The sequence below is a fragment of the Patella vulgata genome, chromosome 7 (genome assembly GCF_932274485.2).
Source record: "Patella vulgata chromosome 7, xgPatVulg1.2, whole genome shotgun sequence".
NCBI lineage: Eukaryota > Metazoa > Mollusca > Gastropoda > Patellidae > Patella > Patella vulgata.
The window spans coordinates 38,621,363-38,645,674 of record NC_065885.2 but is presented as its reverse complement, the minus strand read 5'-3'; positions in this window follow the sequence as shown (position 1 = coordinate 38,645,674).

Genomic DNA, 24,312 nt, shown 5'->3' with positions numbered 1-24,312 from the left:
ACATTGGAATATCAATGGGATTAAAATCTTGATATACACTCGATACGCTGCCATCATCGACCTTACTACTTATTAATCATATAGAACAAATGAATCACATAGGATTAACTCGCACGACTCGATTAATTACTCGACCGTTATTTTCCATTAATATCAGTTTATACCAACAGCGACGACTCTGTGTATAACAAACTGAAGCGATAATAGAGATTGAGTGTAATTATTGATATTAGCAAGTATAAACACCGCTATAATACATTCATTAGCACTACACTTAACAAAATCATCATAGTACTCTTATATAGTAAATAGTCAAATCCACTAAGCTGAATTTTTTTTTCGGAATCCATTAACTACTATACTAGCTTCTTTTTAGTATGGTTGTAATGCTGTATGTAATAGAAATGTGTTTAGGTCTCGACCACCCAGTGAATGAACCTGTATGCGAGACCGAAAATTTTACCATCGTTTTAACAATGCTTAACAAAATTGATGTTGACAAAAAATATGCCTGTTTTGATTTTAATTCTGATTTTATTTGGATGCGTAATCCGTATACTAGTCCTCATTTTTCATAATGATGGCCAATAAGTTATGACCAATACTGATGCGAGAACTACCCAAACCCGTATCCATGATATGTCCATATATATTTAACCTTTCTATGACATTTGATGCAGGTTTTGTTCAATGTTTTACATAAAACAATGCTGTCAAAGTTTTAAGAATTCATTAGCTATGTGCATAGGTTCATACATCTTTTTTTAAATTTGGTCGAAATATCTTGCTGACGGAAATACCAGAGGACGACCTCTACAACCCGGATTTGTTTCTTTATACTAGAAATATATTAACTGAAAATGTTTTGTTTGAATTTGAATTGGATGAAAAAACATAATCCCTTCTTTCGTACGTAGTAACAGTCTCAAACACAAACGAAAATCAACAGTGAGTAAGTAATGACAGTTTCGTACCAACATTTAACAAAAAGTAAGAGTTTCGTACAAACAATATACCAAGGTAACCAGTAGCTACGTCTTATATATTCATTATTTACCTACGTTTGTACCACTTGTATATTAGATATCACACTTTCTGTCATACATAGCTCTCCACTTCCAATGTCAATAAATATTAGGTGGATCACACTAACCTTCTTAATTGAGAAAACTTGTAGCCCCTTTCCTATAAGAGGCGTGAGGCGCGACTTGGTAATAATATTAATCTGACTTTCGTGTTCGTGTTCAAATTATTACGTAACGTAATATGTTTGATATTTACAAAATGAAAGTTAGTTTATTACATTAATCTCTTGGTAATGTTGTTTGTCAAACACTTCCACCGTTTTATCTCTTGCTATTAATTTTGCCAAGATAAAAGAACACCTATCTAAATTTCATACTCGATAATACACTTTTATTCAAAATACGTAATATCACCACGGTAATATTTAAACGATATTTTATTTATTTTACACGAAAGGTTAGATAATACGTAATATCGCTAAGTTAATTTTCATTCTGTATTTGATAAAAAATATTAGACAATACCTAATGGCTGTTTTTTATACATTTACGCAAAATATTACACAACAAAGTAACTTTACCAAATCTTTCGCGTTTCACGTTAAATGTTGGGCTTTATGACGCGCGTAATAGATTCCTGGGTATCAAGGAAATGTCCACTTTTAATCGCGGCTGGTGTAAAATTTACACTAATTAATTCTTTTGTCGATCACCCTTTGAATGGTGAAATATTTTAAACAACTTTTCATTGTGCTAGAGTCTGAAATTAACACCGAAATATCTTAAGGCCACCAAATTCGACAGTTCCTCTTACATTCAAACTCCCTGTTCTTTATACTAGTTTATGTAAATATATTTTTAGACTAACTACAAAATAAACATCATGTTACATATTAACTTCTATAAGAACGTTGTAGGAAATGGGGGGAATCCGTGACTATTAAAATATCAAATGTTAGAATAAGTCAATTGGTATTTCTACATCTTGTTACTAGACGACGTTAAATTGTTTTTACTCCAGGATATATATCTTAAACCAACACCTACACTCTAAAAGCACGTAATATTCCCCGTTGTTTGTTATTATTAACATTATTGTCTATATCCGTCATAAGTGGCCAAGTATAACATGATATAAGGAGAGAAAGTACCACATGTGAACCAAAGACACCAAACTCGTCACTACAAAGCCCTCAACGTTCTCGAGTGTTGACAGAATATCTCCCCAGAAAAGGTATCAATATCCCAATAGTAGTTCTCAGTGTTGATACATTGGTTTACCCTACAGGCTATAATTTAGAAGCTAGAGTATCTCGGTTATTTTTCTTACAAACAGTATAGGCTACACACCAGTGAACTATTTATTGTCACAGCTGCAGAAAGAAGCGGGTTAAACACCACCACCTTGTATCATGCCTACTTTTAAATCTAGAAAACCTACAGAATGTCGAGACGAGAACAGCGAGCATGGATCGTGTTTTGTCCCCAAGGATTTATTTCAAACACATACGGTAGCAATATTCTGACATTTTCACTGTCCAGTTGTGTTTGGCTATTTTTCTGACCTCTTGACCATGGGTAGGATTCAGTTTTTATCGCACAGAGTCATTATTATCTTTCAATACTGAGATTGAACGAAACCATAAGGAAAAGAGGAATGAGAACAAGCGCCGTTCGTGTTTTGAATAAAATCAAAGTGAGAATTTAAATGGATGGCTCTCTCTCCCAAAGGCATTTGTTTCTCGCTTTAATTGATTGCAGTTAGAATTCTGTTTGGTTACTAATAAAATAAAGATTACCAGCCACAGATTGTTAACAAATGTCTTTTATCAATTATTCGGCGGCTGTCTGGGTAGTTGATTTCAATTTTAGCGATTGTCCCTTTAGATCACATTTTGTGCCACCATAGAGATCTGTTCAATATTTTAACTATTCTCAATTAATCATATCTGAATCAATAAATGAAATGAGGTTTAACGTCCTACCATTTTGTAATCACATCTGTCTAAAATCTAATAATTGCATGGCAGAATAGATTTAATTTGAAGCCGTAAACAAAGTAATCAAGCCTGAAAAAAGGGTATACACCGCTGACATCTACTAAAAACCTGATCAGAAGAAACCTCCTAATAATATTGATATGTCCATGTAGGGCGTCGTTTAAGAATTTACGACCAAATATAACTTAGGAGTGTCATATATCACTGTACATATGACAAGTATTTTGTCGTCTTGTGACACAATAGCTTGAAATCAATTGTCACCAACCAACAATGCGCATGTTGCTAGGAACTTATAGATTTTCTTAAGAAAGAACAATACAACCTAAGCCTCAATGAGGAATCTCGCAAAGTTTCGCACTGAAAAATAAAAATAAAAATGTTGGACTGATCGATTTTATTGGGACGGTTGTTTGTAAGTTGACGGAAGATAACATACCTATGATAAGTATTTGATGCACCCCAGTAAAGTCTCAATAAACAGTGGATGCATGTTCCATATTGGCTCAAGCTCAGCTTCAAATCTGTCTTTTGGATCAATATGCATTGATTTTTGTCCCAAGTCGATGAATCAATGGTAATCGCTAGAGTTACTTTTTACAGAGTCATAGAAACTCAAGCACAAGTTAATAATAAGTAATGATGGCATAATGACATAGAAGATATTTGAGGAAATTAAGAATACTTTCAACTCACCTTCAATATGTTGACTAAGGAAATTGTCTATTTTTAAAGATTTCCATTCCAACCCAAACAGATTAGAGCTAATCGTTTTAACCCTTTTTCTTTCTTAAAAAGATAATTAATCAAATTTAACCTACCCAATGGCTGCAAATCTATTTCGACATTTGTGTGTACAGATATAATTAACTGAATTCATGAAAACAACTACCCGCAAATATTTTCGCCAAGACATTTTCAAAGCAATCGGTACTTGTGGGCTAAGATTAAATGTACACGTGGCAGGGTGGGGCATATAGTTACTTGTTTGGAAATCTTGAAGGCACCATTCATATTATCGGGAAGTTTACTCGTAAATCTATATTTGTAGTTTCGCATTTGAACTTCTGGGCAGGTAACTTGACTCTTATTAGGTAGCCTCGACTACTCAAATCCAACTCCATATCATTGCATCGTTTAGATATACCGGGCAGGGTATGCTTACTATTTTTCGAACACGTGACACCACCACTTATTCACAAAATTAACTACATAGGATTTCATTTTTAAAAATTCTGATGGGTGATGGCGTTAGTTACGTGAATGAGACACACAATTTATCTAATAATTTTATTGACTTCAATAAGACATGCTAACATTTTGCTAGTCGTACCGGTTATCCCACCGCTCCATTCACAAACACCATTCGCCTGCAGATAGTTGAAAAGCGGATCCTATCTTAAAGATAAAATTCACGCGTGAAGATAATTCAAATGACATTGACACACGCCTGCTTTGTGCATCAAAGAAGTAAATTTCTGATCGAACAATAGGCATATTGTAGAACACGATAATCTCTCATTATTTAAATTCATTACAGAACAGGTTTTATAAATCTCCTTATTAATATTCCACGCGCTATAAAAGACTATGGGTTGACTTGTCATAATCAAATCAAAATTTGAACATAAACCAAAGATTTAGGCAATTTTATGAGAGCATAAATGTCTACTTTATTAGCTGCAATCCTTTAAATACACACGACCGGAACTCGCCGTTGCTAACCGGAAGTTCGACCAGTTGGAATAGAGTGATTAAAATACTATTAAAGCTTACCTCGTATCTCTTGTTAATAAACCAATCACGCCTTTCATTATATTTATTACTCTAGTTTATTAGTAAGATTTGGTTTTGTTGGTAGGAATGTGACATTTATGAGTGTTGGGTATAAAATGGGTTGTTGGTTGTTAACCATTCCAGCTTTGACAGATTGTGGTTATAACCTAGCCTGCATGAGGATTAGTGTACGTGTAAGCAAATGGTATACGCTCTATTTCACCTAGAATTTGGTGTAAATATAAAGAGAATGGGGTCGACATATTTACAACAAGTTAACTAGGTGTATTTCTATCTTCGGCATCCTGCAGTTGTAAATATTTCGAGTCGTGAAGCAATCGGCAAATAAAGAAAAGCCACAATCACATCTATAATTACTGTTTTTCTGCACTCACTTTCTCTGATCATCCCTGCACTGTCAACTTGAGATGAGAATTTACCCTCCATCGTGTGAAAACAATGAAAAAATGCCAGCCAGGCACGAATTACAAAAAAAAAAAAAAAAACATTCGGAAAAATTGAAAAAAAAACCCAAACCCAAATGCTCCACTAAATTGATACATATTTTAAAACCAGAATCAAACTATTGTATTTGATGAACATCTGATACCAGAAATTCACACAGCTAACAATTTTTAAAATATTCCGACTGATGACTTTGATAATGTTAATTGCCTCGACGGCACCGTCTTCCTAGTAGCTTTGGCTTCTAGAATCCAAGTCCAAGCTATCTATTCGACTAGCTTTAGATTTAGGGCAGGATATGCATACTCTTTCAGGAACACCCGATACCGCCTCTAACGTAGGCTATATAGCTGACAATTTCTGATTAAATATTAAGTAGTTTTTATTTCCGTTATAAATGTAGTAGCGTAAGTTCTTGAATATACGATGATATAACAAACTATAACAGAATAATGTCAAGTGAATATTGCATATATATATATTTGTTTTGCTGTATTGACATTGACAGGTTTCTGTTATCTCCCCTACTGACACAGTATATTTATATATGTAAATAATTATCACTACTTTTATGTTGCTGTTGACATTTAAGAAGAGACTGAAGATAAAGCGAAAAACGTCAACTAATTCTGTGTTATCTCACCACGACAATAGGAAGTCGGCTTTTATTTTATTACACGACATCTGAATAATCACATTTTATTGTCCATATGCTGGAGAAAGATAAGGCTTATACTCCCTCATTCCTCTTCCTAGGGCATATTCTTTTTATTACTTTGTGTAATTAAGTGGATTCCAGTACCAAAAATGATAACATCTTTGTTAACGACATTACTTGTCTTTGAATTCCCGTAGTCCTTAATTATGTCCTCTAAGCATTATTTACTTAAAATTATAGATAATAAAAGGAAAGTCGGCCTAGAGTCGGAAAGGATTAATCGTTAATCCGACATACTGGGTTGGGTAACAATTATTATTACCATACAAATAGGTAGTCTAAGGATACATTTTTTATTCGTATATTGAAAAGCTAGTATAGTATTTCTTGTACATAGTATGTACATAATTATTTGAATTTTAAACAATATTATTAGTCCAGCTCATCTTTAGTTTAGCTATATGCAATATTCACAAATACCGCACAGACCATAGTTAGTTCACCTAATTCCCCTATTTATCAAATTCAATTGAATTTACAGCCAGATTTCAAATCGAAAGTACGTACAGTGTAGATAGATACGTCAGTAGATGAACTGAATGATTGTTAATGTGGAGAAATCCGAAATATATTTCAAGGTGGAGTTGTAGACAACTTTTTGTCCACAAACCAGACGCATGTATCATGACTAGATTCATTTAAACACCAATGAAAAGTTATGATGATCATTCACAACGGCTCAATATGCTGAGCTATAACTTACATTCAGACAAGACAAACATCTCTATGCATTTTCGGTTACGATAATTGCATAATTACACGACCCTTTCTTAGATCCCGGTGAAAACTGTGGCTTCTCCTTCACAGTTTGAGGGAGTCGCGATTGCCCAGTAAGTAAATCGCTGCCTCGCTAACCTCGAGGTCCCGGTTTCGATCCCGGTGTGGCCGCGAAAGTTCCATGGGAATTTCCAACGTGTCTTCCCCTAGTCAGTGGTGTTGGAAGGAGTGCTTGGTAAGGATCAACGTCTAGTCGTTCGGATGGGACGAAAAACAGGTCCCGTGTACAATTTGGCGTGCTAGTTAAAGAACCCTTGACAGTTGGAATTACATGTAAATTGTTGTCCGGGATACATTTCCCTCATAACACACTGTATAACGTATGTCCGTCTTCATTATCCCGTTTGGTCCAGAAAAGTAGGACGTTAAACTTAATTTCATTCGTCCGTCTTCATTAGTCCGGTTGGTCCAGAAAAGTAGGACGTTAAACCCAATTCTTTACATCTTACACTTACGGGAAATATACACTTGCAAAACAAGTCACAGGAGACAGGCGGTCTTTCCTTCTTCTATTTATTCATGAACATAGAAAACATCAAGATTAATTGAAGAATTTGTAATTTATGTTAAATTAAATTGTCAACATTCTAGCATATAACAGGTGACTAACCTATTATTGATAACTAATACCTCGACTCCCATTTCTACCACAACAGAACGGTGGTAATTTGTAGAATTTATAGGCTGAAAGCATATCCTCCACTGTTTTATGAGCAAATCATTAGAAAAAACCGTGTTCTTAATCAAACCACACAAATAGCGCGAGTCAATATTAAGAATACCATTGCTATTTCAACTGTTACTCATCACTCAAACAAACGTAGGACATTTTTTATTTCATCTGAGCTCATTTAAACTCTCGCTGATTTCGTTAGATGAATCTTGGTTTTTTCTACTCCTATCCGACAACTCAGTAAATATAACTAATAGACTCATTACACGTGCATTGCATGGCCTGACATGATGACTCTAATTTCTGGTAGCTAATCTAGATATTGGCTCTGTGACCATGTTCGGGTCAAAGCTATTAGCGGATGTATACCTATCACACTTTCTGTTTGCACAAGACCTTCCCACATCAATTGCAAGTAATCCAATCCACCAGATACGCAAAGTGTGGCATCAAAGACAGTTTATATTGCCAGCTATTCTCTTGTGAGTTAAGTTTATCGGAACTCGAAAACAAAATAAAAAACTCCATGCGATTGTTATGAAATGGAAATAGAAAAAAAAATCTCCCGTGTTTCTACAAGAGGTTCAGATGTGGTTTTGTTACGTGATATTTGGGACTAAAAGAGTTCCGTTACCAAGAATCATAAAACAATTCCAGGTTCTTGTCTATAAATATATCTACATTCGTGATTGTTTTAATAGTAAACTAAGAAATACCCATTTCTTGACACTTCATGCCTATAAAAGTCTATGTTGATATTTCAGAATCAGATGGGATCAGCTAATGTCATCGAAGGGTAGATTCTTTTCTAGTTTGTTTCAACCTGAATCTTTTTGACGAAGAATTGCTTACAGTTGAGTAGGGCATACTAACAATAGAGACTTTTGACAATCGGAATTTTCCCCATCCGTATCACGTATCCGTATCGTATACGTGATATGTTACGTCAATATAGTTTTAGAGTTTTGGCAGATTTTCGCGTCGCTTACGTATGCATCGTTGAGCTGAGCTTAGTTCTATTGCAGCATGATGGCAGATATCTACCAAGATCACCACCAGTATGAGTCAAGTACCTAGCCTACAATTTCCGAAGGGAGTGAAGTCGCTCGACAGTCGCTGAGCTATTAAAAAAAATTTAATGTCGAATCTTTTTAAAAAATCTTCGACTTCAACTCGACAGCAATTTTTGGTTTCACTATATATATATAATGTATCATTTCAGAAAGTTTATACCCCTTTACCATAGAATAAAATCATTAACAGATTTACAAAGTCCCACCTCACTAAATTTAGCATGTAGATCAACCAGCATGCAGACAGACAGGCAAAGTATGAAAATTCCGAGAAAAACCCATCAAAATAATGATTAAATTCCAGTCTTTATCATTGTTAAAATTACATCAAATATACACCTTCGTGTTCTTTGATACACATAGATTCATCAAAACGCTACGATACAACAATTCAGCGTCTAAAAGTAGCACAAAAGTTATACGGACCTTTTCCGTATGAAAGTTGTTCGATACGTGCTGCTGTATCCGGGTGCCGTATCACGTATGAGAAATACACACACATTGATGACACAAAATCCATACGGATACGCGATACGGACCAGGAATTTACGCTTGCCAAAAGTCTCTATAGATACACCATTTGAAACATCGCGGGTCTAATTAAATTAATCTGTTGACTTTTTAGTAATCTTATTATGCAATCTTGCAATTATCTCGGTGGAATAATGCATGGTAAAATTATCGTATCACGAAAACTGTGACTGGTATAGGTACAATAACACCCGATATCACTTCTCATTGAGCTAACAATGTTTGTTGTAGGTCTGCCCCCCCCCCCTCCACCCATTCATTATAAAGCGAAGTATGAAGATCAGCGTAGGTTCTGAAAGAGATTAGAGAAAGAAGTTTAACGTCCACTCGACAAAAATTAGACCATTTTGGGACAAACATAACATGATACAACCCTATTTCAATAAATCTCTTGCGCGTAGGGGTCTTTTGCAGTGGGGGGGGGGGGGGGACCGGGGACCCTAGAGAAAACACACGTGGTTAGGCACGTAAATGCCAGACTTTACGATACTCAGATTATGTGTTATAAGGGTAATACAACGAAATAGAGTAGCCGATTAAGAGACGTTGAAATGAAATTACATTAGATGTCCTTGAAATACTATACGATATAATTTCACAGATAAAACTGATCACTCCATAAATTTACCAATCAGCAGCTAATTCTAATTGAATCAAGTGATAAGCATACTAAACTGACAGTTTATGTCTAGTCATAGCACCCTTTAAAACCATTATAATCAATCTTGTCTACAGGAATTCTCTTGATATGAATAAAGGATTATTTATTAGAATTACATAATACTTTAACTCTATGGCGGATATATTCTCTCGTGTGCAAGAACATTTGCAGACAAAAACTCCCTAATTGCCCACTTATACAATTGGCATCTTCAGCTGTCTCGACATATAGGTAATAGCATTAACAAGTACAAGTTACATGTCATCAGAACCGCGCGTCGTGGTTATGTTCATATCTGTATAATTTTACCGTTACCTTGTCATACTTTGTAATACATGATGGGGGATTTAACAGCTTTGTAATTTCAACAGATTTCTGACAATTAAACGAATTTGACATAAAAGTTTATTTGCAGAATACAGTTTAAAGTTAGTAAAAAGTTATAAGAGCATGTCATATACAGAAGATGTTATCTCTTTAACAATCGTAAAACCAAACTGGAGACGACACATTATCAGTGAAGTTGAAGAATTCCAGTGCAACTTTAAGTAAATTAAATTGTGGAGTAAATCCCATAGAGATACTGTCAAAACAGGATAGCCACGTTTTCAATTTAAAATAAAAAAAACAACAACTAGAAAACGCTCAGTAATTTAATCATAACGAAGCCTTGATTTAAAATAATCGAAATGTTGTGCACAATGGAAAATTCGTGAAGGTAAACTATAGTACTATCCACGTCACTCTCCCCCCAAGATAACCCCCTCTAATCATTTAATCTATGTCCTTATTTAACGCAAATTACTTCAAATGAAATAGACTGAGCAACTATTACTCGACATTTTCTAGCGTGGTTTCCCTTGGCAGTGCTGCAGGGCGGCGGACCTGTCAATGAACAAATGCGACGAAAAACTGAGGTCCATTGTTGGCGTGCACGTAAAAGAATGCTTTACATTTGGAATTCAAAATAAGAGTAGGCCGTGGCGCCGCTGTCCGGGCAGCGTATGCCCGCTTTCATTAGCCCGGTCGGTGCAGAAAGTGGGATCTTAAACCCCATCTCATTTCATTTATAAATACTATGTATATCTCCACGGAACAGGTGTTTTAAATCCATAATATCTTACATTATCAGCTGATAGTGATAATGCTAAAACATAATTTAACTGGATTGATTATTGAAAGTGAGTTTACTCTTCAATATGTTTAATTTCACTCGACTTGTAATATCATTAATTGACTTCAGTTTCATTTTATCAGCGACATTTTATATACGTACTATAAAAGGTATATTATTTAGATCTAACCACTTGTGCTTTATAACACAATTGAAACGCGATTATTCCGCTCGCTTGTGTACATCTATTGTCATGCCATGTACACCGTGGTGTTAGGGGAATACCCTGATGAACCAGTAATGACATTTTAATCTCCTGCGATTTCCATAACTTATGTCAGTGTTTCGTGACTTCAAGCGCCTTATATTGACATGCGACCCTGCCTTCATAAAATCGCCGATCACCGATCTTTAAACACGACAGAAATAATTAATCCAGCGATATAAACATGATGTGTATATCTAAACCTTATTACAGATACAGATCGATATAATACAGGCTATGACATTTATAAAACATCGTATAATTATTGATAATATCACAAATAAAAAACAAAAACAGCCATAATATCAAAGGTTGCTTGCATCATAGTTGACGAACTATATGTGTAATGTACGGTGGCCTAATGTTGCCGTTCGTTATTTTATACCCTTTTCTAGTAATTTACCTCAAATGAATAGTTGTTTCGTAATGAAAACTATGGTAAATAACGGTGGAAACCTTTTCTCCGTGGTGTTAACCTTGTCTTCGCGGTACTAGAAAACGGTATAAATTAACGATCACGCTAAAAGGCCAAAGTAGTAGTGCTAAAAATGATGCAGAAAGTCTGAAACGCCACATGAATTTTGTCTTCTTTTAAAATTAACCTTATGAGTGGACGATTGGTCTGGCGCATGTACTGTTATCTATGCAAGTCATGGCTTCGATCCAACATTTATATGCGTAACCTTGTAGGTTTTCGCCGGTTTCCTTCCAATGATAAAGACTCCTGTGGGCAAGCGAATTACCTGGCGTGAGTCCCGAAATGGTATCTGTCATTAAGGTTAAGTACTATGGAAACTGAATACACTTTACATCATATGGGTTGTTATGGAAGCAAGTGTTGAGGTTTCCATTTGCACGTGACAAATACATAATGTTGTCTGCCTGACCTCGTGTTATGTGATTTTCTCGCACTGCTCAAAACCTTGACGCATGCGAGTTATTGATCGACGTTACCCCTCCTCCCCCAAACGCGCCACCATCCCCGCGCCACCCCTCTTTTACCTTCCAATCTCTGAAACATAGAAGACGGTATTTTCCGGAATACTTTTGAACTGCTCCCTCACCGCCCATATATCTTTAAAATGCCTAATCAGTTGTCATGGTTAATCATTTTAACTGGTCCAATTAATGAACTGGGATTTTCCTTGCTAATTTGTTGAGTCAGACCACCTCCACTGTAAATCCTGGAAGTTGTAAATCCATTTTATTTATAACCGAAGTAATTAGTTAGCATAGAACACAACTTTCCTTGTTCTTCTAATTCGGGTAGAAGTGCTTTCTAAATATAGCAGAAATCAAATTATCGAGGGTTTCCGGAGATCTTTTCTGTAATAGAGTTTTATCGCTTACTGATATCCTTGAATTGGGATTATAACTAACTTCATTGACATAATAATTAAGCTAGATTTATAAGACATATGACGGCCAACTGGCGTACAAAAAAAAATACTAAAACATATTGCAATTAATTCGATGGCATCTTTCTTAATCGCTGATAATAATAACGAGAATTGACAGGCGGGGCTACTTCTACCGCAAAGCAATTAATATAATATTCCAAACTTCGTGAATCTTAATGAGCGATCGTGTAATTCAGTATCTAAGAGAGAGTTAATACAAGTAGAAATTAATACTACTTGTTAAATTGTGACTACAAGAGGATTTATTCGAGAAGTAGAATGGTATTAAGCTAAAGTCGATAGTTTTATCTTTATGATACCAGGTTCAGTTTCCTATCCCCCTCCATTGTTCTACCTCCCTCGCTTATAAAGACGCCATACAATTATTATGTCATTGGACTCGACGAGATTTATTGCCCTAGATTAAACTACGAAATAACGAGATCCGGTCTTTTATAAATTTCAATATGATATTGTTCTCCGACACCCGGTAAATTACGGTAAATGGTGCCAAGGGCACATTATTGCGGCGCGTGCTTCATATGGAAAGCACGCGCAGGCATTCGATAATAAGAAAGGGAATTTTTCCATCGTTTATTGGAATATAAGACTAGATGGAACTTCAATCATATTGTTCATAATAGAATACCAACATTGACTGACAGACACATTAGCTAGAAATTGACATGTCAAAAAACTCATATGTCATTGCGTGTCAATTGCTGCTAAATGATAGTCATCCCCCATTTCGCTGTGTTCAATACGGAAATTATGCAACCAAAAAACACAAATTAAATAAAATCCTGCCATTATTTCCGTATTTAAATTGATTGGGGTTTTCAAAACGAAACTGAAGAATTATGATTATTATAACTATCAGTGGACGAGGTAATGTTTGCTGGTGGATATTTCAAACCGAGGTTCTTATTCGTTTAACAGAAATAATTGCCTATAAGTGGCTAATCGTAATTTTGTCATAATGTGTCCTTAGGTCATTAGAACACCGCGACCTGCTGCTTTCGATGCATTGATCAAAGGCACAAAAGGGGGGTAACTGCGGCAGGTTCATTGCTTCGATTTAAGTTTTGTAGATACACGAACAGCTCAACTACTTACCGCCGAATCAGTAAGACATGTCTAATCAATTCAAATGTTGCTCTAGGTATTTTTGATTGACCCCCCCCCCCCAAAAAAAAACAAAAACAAAAACCCAAACAAACTATTTTCAAGTCTTATGTTGTGAAATGAAATGAAATGGGGTTTAACGTCCTACTGTTCTGCTCCTAAACTGGGCTAATGAAGACGGGCATATTGTGGTTTTCATGGGATACTGCCTCTCAAAATGGATTCGATACCATGATTTAGAAAATTATCCTTTGCATGTTTCCAGTAGAAATACACGGTCACTGTTTCTCATTGTCCTCTGGGTTAATAATATATTGTCTGTAGCCCCTAAGATAGCAACAAAAACGTTCTGTTTATTAGAAATTGGAATAGACTGTGAGTAAACAAATGATTTCTGATAATCTAGAGGTCGATGTTGATCCCTGTGAATAATAAAACAAAGAAAATATTGATTTATTTTATAATTAAATTAGCCAAGAATATACTGCGATATGAAAAAAGACGCCTAGTCCTCTCACGTCTACCAAATTAATTAATATCATCCATAATGTTTTATTTTATGATGTCGGATGAAATGATCTGAATAATCTACAAAACCCCAAAAGATTCCAAAATAATTCTGTGTCAGCCTGACCTGTCTAAATCCAATAAAATAAAAGAGCGCTGGGCTTCACATCTTATTTTTACAGAACAATCTCTTCATTGAAGCAAATCTTGTTGAAATTGTACAACCTATTTTAAACGATTAACGGCTGGATGACGATAAAAGGTAGTACAGGGATAGACACAGTCAAAAAGACAAGTTAAAACCGTTACCAGAAACAATTACCTTACTTGTCTCTATAGACTGTAATTACATCGATCTTATTCGCCATGGTCGTCGTGGAATTAGAAGGAAGCGTGGACTTGCATACCCAACTCATTGATTTGACTCGTCGTGCCGAATGATTCGGACTTCTCTAACATCGGTGCCTAAATGAGGTTTAAAGAAGCTAAGCTTTTGTACACAAGAATAGGGAGCTAGATTAAAAACGGTAATTGGTTGATGAAGACGGACGGGACTCGCGTGTACTCGACATAAACAGACAGTTATATAGACAGTAAAAAGAGCAGATTACACTTTCTAATTTACACTTGACCTGAATCTAACTTATTTGAGTTGGAGTCTGGATCAACACTCTAAGGTGAGAGATGGCCACCTTATGTTGATAGATCACAGACGACAATATAGTGGTCAATTGTTATCATGTCAATAAATCAGTTGATTTACAATCACTGTAAACATTGTCTGTGTTATAACATCTTTAGTTAGAAATAGAAGAATTGAATTTGATCACCGATTCTGGAGGCGAGTCCATTAATAACAAATATTTTCCGGTGCACAACTTCGTTTACTGAAATGATGATTAGGATTTTGTAATGTCTGCAACCAAGACGGACAAGAACATGATAGACTATAGGTAAATGGTTGACGACAATGTTATGTATAATGGATCATTATCTGCCGTTTAAACATGATAATATTTATAAAATAAAAAGTTATAGAGTATTCAATCGAACTCCTGAACAAAACATGTAATAGACCGCACGTAAATTCAGCACACACAATTTATAAAAGTATAAGAAGTGCAGTAAGATACGTGAACTCAATAAGAGCCTTGTGTAAGATTCATTTGACAATATATTAATAAAAGTTAATCATCATGAAGATTAGTTCTGCTGAGACATGCAGCAATATAATCATGATAACCATAACGCTTTAACATGCCTATTTCTTCAACTAAAACGACATGGTTTAAAAGCAAAGTAATTATCCTTTAGGTTACTGTTTCACTTGATTTCGTTCTTTGCCAGAAGAATAAGATTCAATGAGACACTATATGCGATATCATTAATTAGAAAATTCCCCAAATAAATAAAATAACATTATAATTTTAAAAGTTTGTCTAATTTGGTATGGTATATTATACCTCGGACTGTTTCCTGAATTACATTATATAAATATTTATACGTTTTAAAATGTAATGTGAACCGACATTAATGACCTATAAGAATGGAGACAAATATATTTATTACATAGCCTTAAGTATGGACATATCTTTTGCTTGTTTTATGTTTTCTGTTAAAATGATGACTTTAGATAAATAACGTAGGCCAGTTAAAACACAGCTAATTGTTTCTTTCTGACTTATTTTATATAATAATGTTTATTTTATTCCGTTTAGATGACAGAAAACAATGATATATTCCTAGTATCTTTATGGCATATATATACTGGCTGTTCACGATTTTGAAGGTGACAATTCTCATTAACTTAAACATAGTTGTCATTTTAGCGACAAGCAGGAAAACCAAAAGTACAACATAATGATGAATACGCATATGGACAGTTTCATGCATTGTTGATTGCACGTGAATGCGACCATGTTAAAATTGATGTTCAGAAACATTAAACGCATTGCATTTTGTTTAATACACAAAAAATAAATTCCATTAGTATGATAGCCTAGGGAATGTGCGTCTTGCATAAGTTCAAACACCAGATGGGCACCAAGATCAAAGAGAAAACAACAACCACAACACTAAGGTAGATAAATAAACAGAATTTTAGCCATATGGAATTTAAGAATGTTGAAATTCAATGAAGTAGAATATGAAGCAAGTTCATTTAAGTACAGTACAGACAAAGGATATTATAAAGCCTTATGGAAATATAAAATGGCAACGTGAAGTTGGCACGTTATTCGGGATTCGATAGTAAAACAGACTGGCCAACCTACCACCCGACCATTTCCTCGCTACCTCCGACCGTAGGGATAAGTGAACGTTGCGCGGCCAACTAGCACGGAGGCAAGCGTTTGTTATGCGAGAAGGGTGCTAACTGGTTCGTTAGAGTGTACGGAGCAGTCCTCTACAGCAGTCATCTGTTTTATTGCTGAATCCCGAATAACGTGCTGGCTTTTTATTCGGGATTCGCCAATAACGAATAACGAGCCAGCAATTTTTTCGGGATTCGCCACTAAAAGGGAACGATCTATCTTGTATCCGACCATTTCCTCGTTGGGTGACCGATTAGCATTGAGACGACCGTTTCTAAAGCGCGTAGGGTGCTGACTGGTTTGTTAGAGTGCACGGGGCAGTCATCTCCAGCAATTAGATTAAAGCAAATATAATTCGCGATAAAAATACACATCTTTTGCTGAAAATTAAATGTATCAATCTCGATTCTACAGTAGTCTAAATAACATACCTTAGAACACGCCATTAAATAGCACTGGCATTGTGCACATACTTGATTTGATATTTGTTTATTTGGTGCAATATCTATTTTCTGTCGTGTTCGCAGGTAAATCTTGTAGATTTTTGTTATGCGTGTAGTGCGGTCAAATAATATCTAATACACATACAACCAGATAACCAACAGTACAACTACAACGGTACAACAGCGCAACCCTTAATGTACAAATATCGAAGCTTGACGAATCTCTGCTGGAAATATGAAACCATCTAAAGCAGTCAATACTTTAGTAAGATGATCTGAAGCAATCAATACTCTAGAAAGATGAACTGAAGCAACTTGTACTGTAATAAGATAATCTGTAGTAACTTGTACGGTAATAGTATAATCTGTAGCAACGTGTACTGTAATAATATGACGTGAAGCAACTTGTACTGTAATAAGATAATCTGTAGCAACCTGTACTGTATAATAAGATAATCTGTAGTAACTTGTACAGTAATAGTATAATCCGTAGAAGCAACCTGTACTGTATAATAAGATAATCTGTTGCAAATTGTACTGTAATAAGATGATATGTAGTAACGTGTATTGTAATAAGATTGAACAACTTGTACAGTAATAATACCACCGGAAACAACTTGTAATAAGAATATCTGAAATATAGCGAAAACCAACAGTAATGCAAGAGAAATCGAAACAGCCAATGTAATAAGCTGGTCTGAAATAGCCTATTTTGGATTAATGCAAAAGATCAGTGGTGGAATAAGATAATGAGTTTCCATCAGATCTCGATTAAGATGATCAGTTTCCATCAGATCTGGTATAAGATGATCAATAACAATCAGATCTGAAATAAGATGATCAGTAAGAATCAGACTTGGAATAAGATGATCAGTAACAATCAGATCTGGAATAAGATGCTCAGTAAGAATCAGACCTGGAATAACATGATCAATAACAATCAGATCTGGAATAAGACGACCAGTAACAATCAGATCTGAAACAATCATGGAGCAAGCGGATTTGAAAAGAGTTTATCAAGGAACGGCGAATTGTTCTGTATAAAATATCTGAATAAATCATAGACTAGAACACCTTCAAAAATCATTATTGTAATAGGAATGCTCAAACCCCCAAAGCCACAACATAATATCCAAAGCACACATTGGAATCAGAAGATCTGAAACCCCCAATACTGGATTAAGACTGTCTGAAACATCTGAAGCAAAAGTAATTGACCCCAACAGAAGAGACCAAATAACAAGACTTCCTTTTACATAACAAATGTTACATATCAATTAAGAAAAATATTGAATTGCATACACCAAAAAATTCCCCTAAATCCGATCAATGTCTTTCAAATGGATTATGAATTTCGGGGCTGCAACGAAGCAAGACATGGTTTTTACAAGACATCGAGCCTTTAATCTCCAGCATATACAAATAATTTTAACGAATATCACTCAATAAGAATCCGCGAGAAAATAAAGATATATTTTTATTGTAGGTCTGAATAAATACATTATTACGTCAATTAGTTTCACATGATAAATTTAGCATATCACAATCCTATAGCAATAGTAGAATTTCTATATGATGAATTTGCTCACTGAGTCAGATATAACATCGTAAAACAATATCCCCGGGCCTTTTACACCTCATGTCCTGGTTCAAACAACATCGTCATCCCATCCTTTCAGATCTTCTGTATTTAATATAAAAACAATCCTCATCGAACTTTTTCTTTAAAATAATTTTGATTTTTTTTATTACGTGGAATCTTTTATATGAAATTGATTTATCCTGCCAGAAAATGTTGTTTCGTATGCGTCGCGACACACAATCTCATTCAGTACCAATGAGAACTCAACCAGTAAAATTGACAGATAATTATAAAAACTAGGCCTACAGTTGTAGCAGATTAAAGTTTGATAAAATTTGTAGATTTCCTTTATAAAGAGTATCCGTCTACAGTTTAAAACTTAGGTTCACGTATAATACAAATGCGTTCGACTGTCGACAATTTAAGTCTGAATCAATTATAAAATCTTACACAATCTGACTTTTGCTTAATTTTTTAGAAACAAAACTGTAATCTTATAGATTTTGTTCACCACTAATCGAAAAAGATGTCCGATCATCCAACTCAACTCTTTATTTTGATCTTAATTTATTTTTTGTGATTTTAGATGAACATACCAAAAGATCCCCCACCCCAACCATAGTTCGTAAATATTAAGGAATCCTTCATATAGTGTTAAGTATGATATATAAATGATAATGGGTAGTTTTTAAGACAGTACTCTTAAACGTGACACACATACCTGATCATTTTACATATAAAGATAGAAAAATAAATCTCTAGTTTTCACATAACTTGAGATTAGATTTAAGAGTCCCTTCTGGTCTGTTGTTTGCTGCGGTGTTACCTATGGCGCCAAGTACATGTTTTTTGGCCTTTGAAAACGGAACACTCCCTCTTTGAAACCTTAAACGAGTAAATATCTTGATGTTTTTTTCCTATCTGTTGTGACATGGACAATTGATGTATATCCACCCCCTAGTCCACTCTCATATTACTATTAGGCCCTGTTATTATTGTAGGTCAGTATTGACCATGACCCTACGGTGACCACTGATATGGACATACGTGTATGTAAATGATATATTGTATGTTGTAGGTAAACAACAATAATAGGTATTCAAACATATATTAATAATATTCATAGTTTTATTTCTGTGTAATTTCCACTGTATATAAAGCTGTATATCTCAATTTATTCAGTTTTCAAGTCTTGTTACATTTTTGGAGTATTACTGCCCTGGGCATTTATAAATTATTCATGTGTGAAAGTTATTTCCGAATATAATTATGGTAGATAATAATAAAATCTACATAAAATATACTAGACATTTTTAACCGCTAGATATCACTTCTCATTTTCTTAGGAGCTTCATGTTTAATGATTGTCAGTTTATATGTAACTTAGTCGTATACATATACTAGTTTATATAATGTAGGTATAAAACCTGTAAATGTATTTGTCAATATACAGAGACTAGAGAAGATTTGCATGTTCCCCTAATCTCATCAATATATCAGGAATATAATAATATTTGAAAACATACATGTAATCAAATAATCATTATTTTACTGAATAAAATCCTATTGATCGTATGGTCAGATTAAAGAATTATTTCAGACTAAAGGGATAATATAGAATTCCAGACCATACACATTATTATGCACCTTATAGAAAAGCATATTGGTCCAAATTATCATAGTTGATCAATTCCATAAAATTGTGTCATGTGTTATAGTTCATCAATGAGACCCCTACGCGCAAGCGAATTATTGAAATAAAATTAAACCATATGTTAGTCCCGAAATGACCTAGTTTGTGTCGAGTGGACGTTAAACCCCATTTCTCTCTCTCTCAGTTCATCAATGTTAAGAGTAATTTATGGCAATCTAAAATTTACATAACTTTCTATAGTAATATTGTTTGAGGTGATATCTTATCAAAGTACGCCCAACATATATAAACTATTTCTCCATAAAATATTGGTGTCCTGTAAATAATTCATTACACCCCACCCCTCTTCTCCACCCCCACCCAAACATTGTTTCGGGGATGCTATAAGATATAATTATATATATATCATTTAGTTTTATATATTTAGGATGTGTGTATAATTGGGTGATAATCCCAGTGACTATTATAACAATTAAATGATCATAACATACAGATATAAATAGGTTTATTTTATTATAGTAATTATCACCATATTATCACTGTATTGTGATAGTGTGATAGAGATGTTACCATCATGTCATCTAACACAATCGCCTCATCTTCATATTAACATGGCTTTATTACCTTAGTTTAAAGGTTATGGACACTCTTGGTCACTTTTGGTGACAATAGGTCATTTTAAGTGCATTTTAAGTGTTTAAGCGTGATGACCATTAGCGTGTAAATGATGTCCAGTGGCTAATTTTAACGAGTGACCAACACCTTAGTCTATATATTATATCGCCATTTATCATGTCACGTCTTCGGTCTGTCACTAACGTGCAAGATGTTTAAATCTTGTATTGTCAAGACAGTTGAACTGACAGGTTAAGGACATGACACTAAATGTGTCAAATGGCAGACTTTATATTTATTTTATTTATGTACTTCACAAATATAAGTGTTATCTGGTGTTCTATATTTGAATTTCCAAGTTCAATTTATTAATTTCACTATTCTTTAGCAAACAGCTTTTACCTTAACAACTATTCTACTTTTAATACTCTGTTCTAAGAGAGCCATGGTTCGTTAACCGGTATTGATCGGAAAAGTTTCTCGAGATTTTCCAGCGTGGATTCCCCTTGTTGGTAATCCAGTACGGATGACATGGCAAAAAACAGCTTCTGGTCATCTGGATGGGACGAAACACCGATGTTCGGTATACATGTTGGTGTGCACGTAAAATGACCCTTGACATATGGAATTCGAAATAAGAACAGGGCAAAATTTCCCTCATAGCACACTGCATGGCGTATATCCGTCTTCATTACCGCGTTTTTGTGCTGAAAAGTAGGACGTTAAATCCCATTTCATTTCATTTCATTTAATTGCACCCTGTTCATAAAAAAATATTTTATTCGTCAAAATATCTGATACAATTTCTCATTTATTTGTATTGATATTGCTAATGAGAAGATTCAGCTTAATTTCTGTTGTACTTTTGTATACATGCCATCGTGAGTCGTCAAGTACATTCAAAACAGATCTCGTAAAAATCGCTCTCACCGCATATTTTGATTTTTTAACAATTTCCCGGCGAAAGACTGTTATCGTTCCCGCCAAGAGATATCATCTATGAGTTGAGTTATATTAAACGATATAAAAATATGGACAAATTGAAACAAAAGGTACACAGTATTCGATCAAATGATAATATAACGATAAAGGAAGAATTTGAGATGAAAAGAATACCGCTTGCAGACAAATATTTTACCATGAACGTCATTGATTGTTTCGTATGACAAATATTGTCCTGCCTTTGGCGATATGAAATATTGTTGTGTTGTACAATATGCCATAGATTGGTGGTATTTCTAGTAACCTACACCGTACTTATTAACCTCTATATTAACACCTGCACTAGTGTAGATTTGTGTATATCAATAACTACTTAGCTCATGATAAACAATACACTTTTATTATATCTGATGTCGGCCTAATATCTTTATTGGTTGATTAGGTACGACAATAACAGAACCTTTCTTCAAGATGATTCCCACTTTGTTAACAAAAATATTGACTGTATTACTGGAATCATTAAATCTTTTAGAAATTTCTCGTGGATTTCTGTTGTGGTAAACTACAAACTAGTCAAACATATTATAATATTTCAACAGGCAATATCAGGAATTGAACAACAACCTATTTGGAGAAAAATCATTAGCCTTTAATTTCTTCAAAAAATGCACTCTTAATACTAAAATGGTTTTCAACAATGTAAGCACACTTTTGCTTCGTGAACAACACGTCCTGCTATTACATGATTACTTGGTAGAAGTAAACTTTTTTAAACTAATTTTTTAAAAGAATTATTTACTGAATAAAAGGAAAGGGATGGGACCGGGCATCAAACATTCTTAGCTTCTCTTCAACCCCCATCGGGAGTAGCGGTCCTATTCCTTAACCACTGGACCCTTTGACCCCGTTACCCTAAACGTAATTACCTAAAACTTTGTACCATCTCGAACGTTAGCGATAAGGTCATTTTCTTAATACTCATTAATTAATTTAGGCTTGTTTTCTACGTATGCTAGGGTGAAATATTCAATATTTCCTTTCTCTAAACTACGTCAGAGTGACAGGTGAATTTTACAAGAATAGCGGAAATTTTACTAGTTGCTGATTTACAAATTCCTATTTTGCTGTAAAAGTTTCATATACAGACAAGACCTAACTATTATCTGAAAATGTAACTAATTCCAAATCTACGCAACCACCGCATTTAGAACAAAGAAAATGGTGTCATTGACGTAACTAATATAATGATAGTCATTAATTATGACTCGGACCAAACCTTACACCTGTGTAAGCTTATCTCCACCTTAATACATACATACAGACCTATTGTAAAACCATACATTATTGGTGGAATTTCCTGTATCTGACAGCTAGAGACATAGGTTATATACTATGAAATACTAAAGATATGATGTAAGGTGGGCGTGTTTTATGAATATGATTGGCTATAATAAAACCCCGCCCTATGTATATAACTAGAGATGAGGTAATAAAGAATATGTTTCATACTTTATAAATTATAAATATTTGTGTTTTGTTGTTTTGTTCTTTCAGTGTTCATAATATGTACAGCCTCGATCACGTCCAAATAAATGCTAAAAACATTATCCATATCCTAAAATTGAAAACGACTGAAACGTAGTCAACCATAAACTAAAACTTGCAAAACCTTTCTAGGCCGGATGCTCTTTTTACAGGTAAGAGGAAAATCACGGGTGTTATGCAGGAAATTAAAACCTTAATATGCTTTTTTGGGTATTAACTTTTTTTCAAATGAATAAATAAACATATTTTATAGTTTGTACAATAATTAAATTCTATTTAAATATTATTTACTTGTTTACCCATCTATAGGGATGTCTATCAGGTGTCAGATAAACGCCATCGTGGAGAGTTTGACAACCCAGTTTTTACTTTGATATGTAAAACATATGTTGTCACTTACTGGGTGATTGACATTTTATCGTGGTCATTTTCAATGGAGCACATGTTGACGGTGTATGATGTACACACACGCGCAGTCCATTCATCTTAATATTAATATGGCAGCTCCCTTTTTATGACCATTGAGAATATATCCCATAACGGCCATGATGAGTTCTAGGGATTGTGTGCTTGCCCATTAGAAAAGCATTTATCACGGTCTCTTCTAAGGACATGGGTTTTGGTCTTTTCAGGACTAAAAAACTAATGATCAACATCTTCTTTGTAGGCATACAGCAGCTGGTTTTCTTGAAAGAGATGTTTTCGATTTCGTAGCAAAGAGTTGGTATTTTCTATATGTGTCTTCTGATATGAGGAGATGCTTTTAAAGGAGCATGTTTTTATTAAAAACAGCAGATCGCTCGACAATTATCCTAGATATGGTTTGGAGTTGTTTTTTCTCACAGGGTTCCTACTTTACGTTTGTTTTCAGTTAAATGAACGTATGGTGGTTAGATAGCTGAGATATTTTAGAATGTGGCTATCCAACCTGGTTTTAACTTAAAACATCTCCACTTCCAACAACTCTGTGTATACATATTCTTCTTTTTCGACAAATTGTTCCAGGAAAAAAAAACAAAAAAAAAAACAAAAAAAAAACCCCCACCAAAAATATATAGAGTGAGAATTGTTTCAGAGTTCGGTAATTCATCGTCGGATGAACAGAGCAC